This window comes from Helianthus annuus, chromosome 14 (genome assembly GCF_002127325.2).
Source record: "Helianthus annuus cultivar XRQ/B chromosome 14, HanXRQr2.0-SUNRISE, whole genome shotgun sequence".
NCBI classification, from domain to species: Eukaryota; Viridiplantae; Streptophyta; class Magnoliopsida; order Asterales; family Asteraceae; genus Helianthus; species Helianthus annuus.
Genome location: NC_035446.2, coordinates 111,174,565 through 111,184,897, shown reverse-complemented (window position 1 = coordinate 111,184,897; position 10,333 = coordinate 111,174,565). Strand labels below are relative to the sequence as shown.

General features: G+C 41.1%; 1 long non-coding RNA gene across 1 annotated transcript; it reads right to left on the bottom strand.

Moving 5' to 3' along the window:
- Window positions 1-7,916: 7,916 nt before the first annotated feature.
- Window positions 7,917-8,844, bottom strand: LOC110905746. Its single transcript, XR_002573386.2, has 3 exons — window positions 8,360-8,844; window positions 8,134-8,280; window positions 7,917-8,053 (listed from the first exon to the last, which is right to left on the bottom strand). It is a non-coding gene; the product is annotated as an uncharacterized LOC110905746 (long non-coding RNA).
- Window positions 8,845-10,333: the final 1,489 nt, after the last annotated feature.

Sequence of the window (10,333 nt, the reverse complement as noted above, 5' to 3'; positions counted from 1 at the left end):
GCTGGCCGGTCGAGCGGCCCAATCGATCGAGCGGCCCAGCCGATCGGCTGGACCAGCCGATCGAACGGCCCACTCGATCGAGCAGCCCGGCCGATCGAGCGGTCCATCCGAATGAGCCAGTTCCAATCCAATTTTCGTCCAATTTCATGTAATTTGATACCGTTTAACGCGTAACCCAATACTCAAGTAATTAGTCTGAATTCAGGACATTCTCAGGCATCATCTCGTCAAACCAACCGAATACGCACTGTGAGTATACTTGACCCCTTTTATCGAATTTTGGGTGTAACATACGTTCCTTATAAATCGAACTTATCAAACGAATGAATCAAATTGTCAATCTATCGCTTGCGAATAACTGTTTGCATAGATATACGTGATGCTAGTTGCATGTATGCTAGGACTTATACTCGTCACATCCCACCAAGACTAGTATAGTACTATTGCGCCCGACGGGGTCTAGTTATGCCACCGAAGAGTCGAGCATCGAGGACTTAGCTGGTAGTATCAGTTTTGTGAGTATATATGTCGTGTATTACGTTTATGCATATGGAAATTCGCAGCACTTTAATCTATTATAATATTACACATCAAACCTGTGTACTCGCCAATACTTTTGTATTGACAATATTTTAACGTATGTTGCAGGATTAGTCGAAGTCTACATCAAATCAAGCTAGGAAGTCTAGAAACTCACCTAAATTCTAAGTTGACGGATTTGAATTGTTCGAGAGGACAAGAAATCTGTGATAACTTATGTGATTGTATTGTTGTTAGTATGGGATAACAAATGTAATGAATATTATCGTAATATAGTTGTTATGGATTCTCTTGAGCAATCTGATTCGCCTAGTGCCGCGCCCCGATGATTCCGCCATCGGTTGGGGGTGTGACATAATGAATTAAGTTATTAATGCAAATTATGGTAGGCCCCTCTTTTGGAGGTGACGTTACCCTCGACTAAGTAGTCTGAGTCAGCAGGGATACAGTCCTAAATAACCGGGTTATAGTATTAATAGTAATTAACTTATGAGGGGGTCAAAGAGTTTGGATCCCCGCAATCCAATACCTATGGGTATTGAAGGAGATCCTACTAAATTTGACCCAGGTCCCTTGCAGGACCTCTAAAAGCTGAACAAGGGCAAGACCCTTACCAAACCGTTCCCTTAACCCCCGACCAGGTAGCCAACATACCTCCATATAGACCGTGGAGATATGAATGGTGAAAATCTTTTATTTTATATAGACAGTAAAATAATGCCAAGACACCATGGACAAACGATAAAGAAGAATCACCTTCAACATAAGCAACTAGTTATTAAAGTCATTAATACAAAACCAAATAAAGAGTGCAAAAGATTAAAAATAAAAAGTATTATACTAAACACTTGTCTTCACCAAGTGATGTAAGAGACTTAGGCAAACATGGCCTTGATTGTCAAGAACTCTTACGATCAATCTTGGATCCCGAGACGACTCACACACTCTATGATGGACAATGGATGATGGTGATGGATGATGGTGATGGATGATGGTGTTATGGTGGTGGTGGGTGGTGGATGAAGTGTGAGAGAGGTGACGTGCCAAGGGATGAGTTGCAATGAAACCAAGCACTCCTATTTATAGGCTGAACAGAAGGCTGGGCACGGCCCCGTGCCTGTCTGACAGTCTCTCTCTTCATTAATTGTAATTCGCAATTACAATTAATGCGCCTGCATTACTTTCGCCACGCCCCCGTGTTCACTGGGCACGGCCCCGTGGTGGGCAATAGAAGCTTCTACTGGTTTGTCTTTTCTGCTGCTTCTTGGGCACGGCCCCGTGCTGGCTGAGCACGGGGCGTGTTCAGTCTTCTGCCTTCTCTATTTTGCTTGGGAGGATGCTGTCGAGGGGTCGGGCAATCCACCTATGTCCCTTTTCTTGTATTTATGTTATATTTAGCTGTCTTTTTGCTTCTTTTGTTAATTTGAGCTCATTTAATCCTGAAAATACAAAAGGAAGACAAAAACACTCTTTTTCCAACATTAGTACTTAAAAAGGGTTAGTTTTATGCCTCATTTGATGTAATTTATATGTTGCATTTTACACACATCACGTGCTTACACAGGTCCCCACCCTCTCTGCCCGACATGCTCATATCATCATCCGGTGGGTCATGCCTGTCAGTTCTGCGCTCATTGCAATCTGTACGGCCATTTTACTGCTAATTGTCGCTTTGGTCCTCGTCAAGCCCCAGTTCAAGCCACTGCTCATCAAGCTCTACTCCCAGCCCCGCAAGGCCAACACGCAGCTCAAGCACCCGCGATCAACGCTCGAGTCTGCTTTGCATGTGGTGACCCTAACCATTTTGCAAACATGTGCCCGAACAGGGTTGTGAAGCAAGAGCCCCAGCAGCAGCACCAGCAGCCTCAGCAGCAGCAACAAGCAGCATGCTCCAGAACCTTCAACATCAATGCTGGCCATGCCCAGGCTGACAACAACGTGGTTAATGGTACGTTCCTTGTGAATGGTATTTATGCATCGTGTTTGTTTGATACTGGAGCCGATAACATCTTTGTGTCGTTTGAATTCGAGAAGCTTCTTAGTCGTAAGCATTCTTATCTCCCCTCGTCATTCGAAGTTGAAGTCGCTACTGGAAGAACTGTCACCGTTAATTCTGTTCTTCGTGATTGTACTCTCGAGCTCAACAATCACATCTTCCCAATCGACCTCATTCCAATGCAGCTAGGAAGTTTTGATATCATAGTAGGCATGGACTTTCTTCGCGGAAACCATGCTGAAGTTGTGTGCTTCGACAAGATGATTCGATTTTCGCTCGCGAATGGTGATTGATTATGTGTGTACGGTGAAACTGCTTCGAAAGGTCTCAAGCTCATGTCATGTGTCCAAGCTAGCAAGTATCTCCGCAAGGAATACAGAGCTTTCTTGGCCAACATCATAGTAGCGGAGAAGGAAAAGAAAAGGAAGACTGAAATCAGAGACGTCCCAGTGGTCCGTGAATTTCCTCAGGTGTTCCCTGATGATCTTCCTGGACTACCACCGAGTCGTGATATCGACTTCCGTATCGACCTCATTCCTGGAGCCAACCCTGTTGCCAAAGCTCCTTATCGACTCGCGCCATCCGAAATGCGGGAACTCTCTAACCAACTCCAGGAGTTACTTGAAAAAGGCTTTATTCGCCCGAGCACCTCTCCTTGGGGCGCACCAGTCCTTTTCGTCAAAAAGAAGGATGGGTCGTTCAGGATGTGTATCGACTATCGGGAATTGAATAAGTTGACCATCAAGAACCGTTACCCCCTACCTCGCATCGACGATTTGTTTGATCAGCTACAAGGTGCTACGTGTTTCTTGAAGATCGATTTACGCTCAGGCTATCACCAGTTACGTATTCAGGAAGAAGATATACCCAAAACCGATTTTCGCACTCGTTATGGCCACTATGAGTTCGTTGTTATGCCTTTTGGTTTAACCAACGCACCCGTGGTTTTCATGGATCTGATGAATCGTATGTGTAAGCCGTATCTTGACCGTTTCATCATCGTGTTCATCGACGACGTCTTGATTTATTCCAAATCGAAAGCTGAACACGCGCAACATCTACATTTGGTTCTTGAGTTACTCCAGGGGAACCAACTCTATGCCAAGTTCTCCAAGTGCGAATTCTGGTTAGAAGAGGTTCAGTTTCTGGGTCACATCGTGAACAGTCAAGGTATCCATGTCGACCCTGCGAAGATCGAAGCAGTTAAGAGTTGGATTACGCCAAAGAACCCGTCTGAAGTCCGTTCTTTCCTCGGATTAGCGGGCTATTATCGACGATTTATCGAAGGATTCTCTAAGATCGCTGTGCCACTTACCGCTCTTACGCATAAAGACAGGTCTTTTGTTTGGGGAACCGAACAACAATCTTCTTTCCAAACCCTCAAGCATAAGCTTTGCAATGCTCCTGTTCTCTCATTGCCCGATGGGAACGACGATTTCATTGCCTACTGTGATGCTTCCAACCTTGGCCTTGGTTGTGTCCTCATGCAACGAGACAAGGTTATAGCTTACGCTTCTCGACAGCTCAAAATCCATGAGAAGAACTACACAACCCATGATCTCGAGCTAGGCGCGGTTGTCTTTGCATTAAAGATATGGCGACACTATCTGTATGGTACCAAGTGTACGATCTTCACCGATCACAGGAGTTTATAACACATCTTTAATCAAAGAGAACTCAATATGCGTCAACGCCGATGGGTAGAACTCCTCAACGATTACGACTGTGAGATTCGTTATCACCTAGGCAAGGCAAATGTCGTTGCCGACGCGCTCAGCAGACGGAGTTATTTGCTCAGTACTCGTAATACCCAAGCCCAACACGATCTCGAAACCCTCATCCGTGAAGCCCAACATGCTTGCTTTAATGAACGCACCTTGAAGAAGGAGAGAATCTATCACGATGGAGCTCAGCTTGTAAGCAAATCGAATGGGATCTTCTATTTTCTGGACCGAATTTGGATCCCTAAGCATACCGAATTACGAAATATTTTAATGGATGAAGCCCACAAATCTCGGTATTCTATTCATCCCGGTGCCGATAAAATTTACCAGGATCTTCGTTACAAGTACTGGTGGCCGGGTATGAAAAGGAATATCGCTCTCTATGTCGGAAGATGCCTGACTTGTGCTAGGGTCAAGGCTGAACATCAAAGACCCTCTGGCTTACTCGAACAACCGCCAATTCCTATATGGAAGTGGGAGAGTATAGCTATGGATTTCATAACCAAGCTTCCACCCACGTCATCAGGTCACGACAACATTTGGGTTGTCATTGATCGTTTGACCAAATCAGCCCACTTTTTGCCAATACGAGAAGACTACAAGGTGGAACGATTAGCCCGAATCTACATCGACGAGATCATCTGTAATCTTGGTATGCCTCGTGACATCATCTCTGACCGTGATGCTCGGTTTACATCGCGATTGTGGGAAACATTTCAAGCAGCACTCGGTACGTCACTTAACCTAAGTACCGCATTCCATCCTCAAACCGACGGACAGACTGAAAGGACGATCCGTACTCTTGAAGACATGCTCCGTGCGTGTGTCATAGACTTTGGTGGTAATTGGAACAAATACCTGTCGTTAGTCGAATTCTCGTACAATAACAGTTATCATACCAGCATCCAAATGGCACCATTCGAGGCCCTATATGGAAGAAGATGTCGATCGCCTATTGTATGGCACGAGATCGGTTACTCGCAATTAACCGGTCCTGAGCTATTACAAGAAACGACTGACAAAGTCCTCCAGATTTGAGACAACTTGTCGAAAGCCAGGGATAGACAGAAAAGTTACGCCGATAGAAGACGCAAGCCCCTGGAATTTGACGTTGGCGACTACGTACTCCTAAAGGTATCACCTTGGAAGGGTGTGGTCAGATTCGGCAAGAAAGGGAAACTAGCGCCTCGATATGTTGGACCTTTTAAGATTCTGGAAAGGATCGGAAAAGTCGCCTACAGACTCGAACTACCGGAAGAACTTAGTAACGTCTACCCGACTTTCCATGTGTCAAACCTCCGAAAATGCCTGGCTGAGCATGATTTGATTGTACCTCTCGACGACCTTCAAATAAACGAAACGCTACACTTCGTGGAGAAGCCTGTCGAAATCATGGATCACCAAACCAAGCAACTCAGGCGCTCGCGCATTCCTATTGTGAAAGTCCGATGGGAAGGCAAACGAGGCGCAGAGTTCACTTGGGAACTTGAAAGCGACATGAAGGCGAAGGACCCACAGTTGTTCAAATGAAAGTCTAGAGGGAGAAAGTGGCAAAAGGTGATTCGCGGTGTTGTGCAGCTTTCAGTCTAATTTCGGGACGAAATTCCCTAAACAAGGGGAGGCTGTAACACCCCGTGTTACCGAATGTCAAAGTAATCGAATGATCAAATCAATGTGAAACGCTAAACGACTGTGAATGATAGGAAGTAACAATGCGATAAAGTCAATTAATCGATAATCGAGCTAATCTAATCATCATCGAACTCGAGACTCGAATTACGCGAATTCTAGTGTTAGTATACGTGTGTGTGTGCCTTATGTGTTACTTGTGCGTGTTTAATTTATGTTATGTGTGGTAATCAATCGAAACCCGAATCGAAACTCGAAACTCAATTGAACTCAATCCAAAATCGAATTATGATAATTGGTGGCGAAAAGACAGCGCGAGACATAGGTGATTGTATGTTGGATATAGTGGTTGGGATTAAAGGTAATTTGAATAGGAAACTCTATCGTATTCTTATCAATCGCAATCGAAATCGAAATATCGAAAATCGTCGCACCGAACGCTCGAATCAGGCAGCTGAACGATCAGGCTCCTTGCCGATCGAACAGCCTAGCCGATCGGACTGCGGTCCGATCGGACAGGCTGTCCGATCGGGGTGCCTGACCGATCGGCCAGCCCTTTCCTCTTTTGGAAGCCTATAAATACCCCTGTCATTGTCATGCTTACCACTTTTGGAAAGTTCTGCTCAAAAGCCCTAAAACATCAGTTTGCAATTCGGTAAAAAACTTAACTCCGTTTTGTTTTTTAACGGCGGACCATTATACAAACAAAATGATAAAGATTGGACCATTGGCGGAAATGAAGTTAGTTGAGATTATTATTGGCCAAAAACAACCATGTTGGATTATTTAAATCCAATTTGCCTTTTTTTGTAGTTTTCGAGTAAATAATGATGTGCAAGTTTGATTTTCATATGTTTTTGTTTAGTTTTGAAGTTCTGGTATTTGTTTCGTGGATTCATTGGTTAATTTTAATACCATAATGTTAAGGTTTTATAAAGTATCTTTGTTTTTCTATTTTTGTTCTCTTTATTGAATCTAATAAGATTTTGATATTGTATAAATATGTTCTTGTGTTCTCTTTATTTGAATCTAATATGATTTTGATATTGTATAAGTATGTTCTTGTGATATTGATGTTATAGATTTAAATTTTGGTTTTCGAGTACAACAAGTTGAAAAAACAAAACATACTAAAATATAGGATCAGGATCAAATACAAAAGCTCCTAATTGTAAGAAGTGTACAAAGGCTTCTAAAAAAACCCACTAAAAAAACCTAAACACCCATCACCACTCAAAAACCTAAACCCCCCATCACCCACCCATTTTTTTTTCCGAGGAGGAGGGGGGTTGGGGGTTTAGGTTTTTGGGTGGTGGTGGCCGTTTAGTTTTTTTTTTCGAGGGGGGGGTGTTAGGTTTTTTTTAGGTTTTTGGGGGTGGGGGGTTAGGTTTTTTTGGGTTTTTTTTTGGGTGAGGTATAGGTTTTTTTTTGTGTGGGGGGGGGGGGTTGGGGGGTTTAAGTTTTTGGGTGGTAGTGGGGTGGGGTGGGGGTTTAGGTTTTGGGTGGTGGGTTTAGGTTTTAGGTTATTGGACACTTGTCACCCTATAAATGCTTCTTACACTTCTTACAATTAGGAGCCTTTGTAGAATAACTTAATCCACATAATAATTACTTTTACCATGTCCAGAAAATGTAGTGTGATACTTCTTTACGAAATTGTTGTTTTCTTAATTTTTTTAGGTTTTTGGGGGTGAGGGGTTAGGTTTTTTGGGTGAGGTATAGGTTTTTTTTTGTCGGGGGGGGGGGGGGGGGGGGGTTTAAGTTTTTGGGTGGTAGTGGGGTGGGGGTTTAGGTTTTGGGTGGTGGGTTTAGGTTTTAGGTTATTGGACACTTGTCACCCTATAAATCCTTCTTACACTTCTTACAATTAGGAGCCTTTGTAGAATAACTTAACCCACATAATAATTACTTTTACCATATCCAGAAAAATGTAGTGTGATATTTCTTTACGAAATTGTTGTTTTCTTAGTAGAATGTTTCGACCACAAAATCAAGGCCTAACAAAGACAATATAGATCACCAGAAGCTAACAACAACAATCACATCTGAATTCAATCATATTCGCATATAACGCTTGCAAGAACAAAACTATACTTAATCAGCAAAACAATATTTGACCTTCTACTCCAGCAGTTTCTCCCCACACAACATCCATTCTTCTAGCCTACAATCAAAATAAGAGTCAGTTTTATGATATTATGGTCAACTTTTTCTCAAGTCGGTATTTTTTGTACATAAAAACACCTTTCCCAGTGAAATACGGGTATAAAGCCTCTGGCGTTGGTATCTGTTCTGTAGAAGCATTGCAATAAGCACACACATTCAATCCCAGCTTCAGTGAAAATCGTATGCATGATCCAAGTTATCCAGCAATGTAATGAAACTTTTATGCTATTCACAAAGAACCAACCATAACAATCAAACACTAGTAACAACAACTCAAAGATTAAAAAAAAAAAAAACCATTTACCTGATGGTTGATATTATCGGAATCAACTTTATAAGCTTTGAGTCTGTATATAAAAAGCTTTAAATATAAAAGCAAAATTGGGGGTGAAATTAGGGTTTGCTGTTGCTGCTTCAAATGACCAACCCCATTATGGAACACCCAAATTGATCACAGAAATCCATAGAACTAAAATCATCCGAATCCAAAAAATATATAGATTAAAAATATAAACAAACAAAATGCCAAACCCCTTAGTGTTTGATTTCAATGACGAGTTCTTAATACGGTGGATTGGTAGAAACGGATGGGCCATTGAAGCGGAAACGATTGAATTGCATAGATTGTTGATCGCATTTATAAAAGGGTTGTATTATTCCAAGAAACTGAAGGAAAAATCGAAGAATCATTGAAGTAGGGGGTAAATTTGGGAGCAGTGGATGAAAATTAGGGCAATAAGCCATGACTGTTCAGCTGACATCTTACAAATTGTAAGGGAAATTACAATTTTAGACATAGGAAATGCTTTATATAGTGTATATAGATTTCTCTCTAATTTTTTGTTGATTTAAAACTTTAAATTTCTTTGGTTATTACCCTGTTTAATGATATGCTCAATACGTCAAATAAGATTATGTTTAGATACTCTTTTTTTATATAAATTCAACAACTTATGATTTTGTTTTTGTTAATATTGTTAATATATTTAGTTACAATGGTTTAGAGATTTGCTCGCTACTTATGGAACAATAAAGGATGTCACTCGTAAGAACTTTGCTATAGTATTATTTAAACATTGTTTATTATTATAATTTTGTATGCCGTATCGTACATTGTTGTTTATATATGCAGATGCAGAACCTGCCTAAAGACTATTACAAGTTGATTGTTGATTTTAAGTATCATATACGTAAGGTGAAAATAAGGACTTTGGATGGAAAATGTTCACGGTTAAGATTTTCAAGATAGCAAGTTACTACTTTTTTTTAATGGATGACTTGATATGATTCGGACTTTGAAGCTGCCATCAAAGTCATGGAAGTTGTTCATTGGGAAGTTTTCAGTTGATTTACTTTTATCAGGATGTTGCCCTTGCTCCATGTGATTTTTTCTACTACAAACCAGATCACTTTAAGGATTACATGTCATGTAGGAGTGTGCATGGGTTGGTTTGGGTCGGTTTTGACCAAAAATCATAACCATAACCGTGATGTCAGTTATTGGATAACCATAACCATAACCGATCGGTTATGGTGGTTATGGTTATTCGGTTTTGATAGTTATAGTGGGTCGGTTATGGGTGGTTAACCGTGTATTTAGCTTAGCTAAAAATAGTTTAATTTTTTTTAACGTGGAATAAATTGTTATTACATATTTGTATATATTAGTATATTACATATGTAAGACCCTTATATTCAATGAGTATTTTATATAATATTTCATGCTGTTCTAAACGTCATTTATCATAACATTTATACAACAACGTTTATAGATTTCAAACTCATCGAATATGCTTACCATGGTTACAAACCAAATGTTTTAACAACACTTACTTAACTGAACCAAAATATTTGAGCAATATTTACAAAGGCTTGATAACACATAACTAATGTGTTTAGTTATAAAAGACATAGTTTCTTTGCGGAAGCTTCTTGTGTGAGTGTGTTCAGTTTTTTCGAAAGCTTGATCGTCATCCGTGGTTTCATAATAGTTACCTATAGTCAAAACACCAAAATTTCATTAGTTATGGTAGTTAAGACTTTCTTATATGTATTAACAAGACTAAACAGATCAACAGCAATAAAAATCGCAGTTAAATGAGTAGTCGCGCGCCGCGACAAGGAGAGCCAACGCTCTCGCGGGCCGCGAGGTTGGTCGCGTGACGCGGCAGGTACCACTGCCCGCCGTCGCGTGCCGCGACAGTACATCTTTGACAGCAAGATTGGTATTTAGGTCTGCATTTTTCCCAACAACACTTATTTTTACAAAAACGGGCAT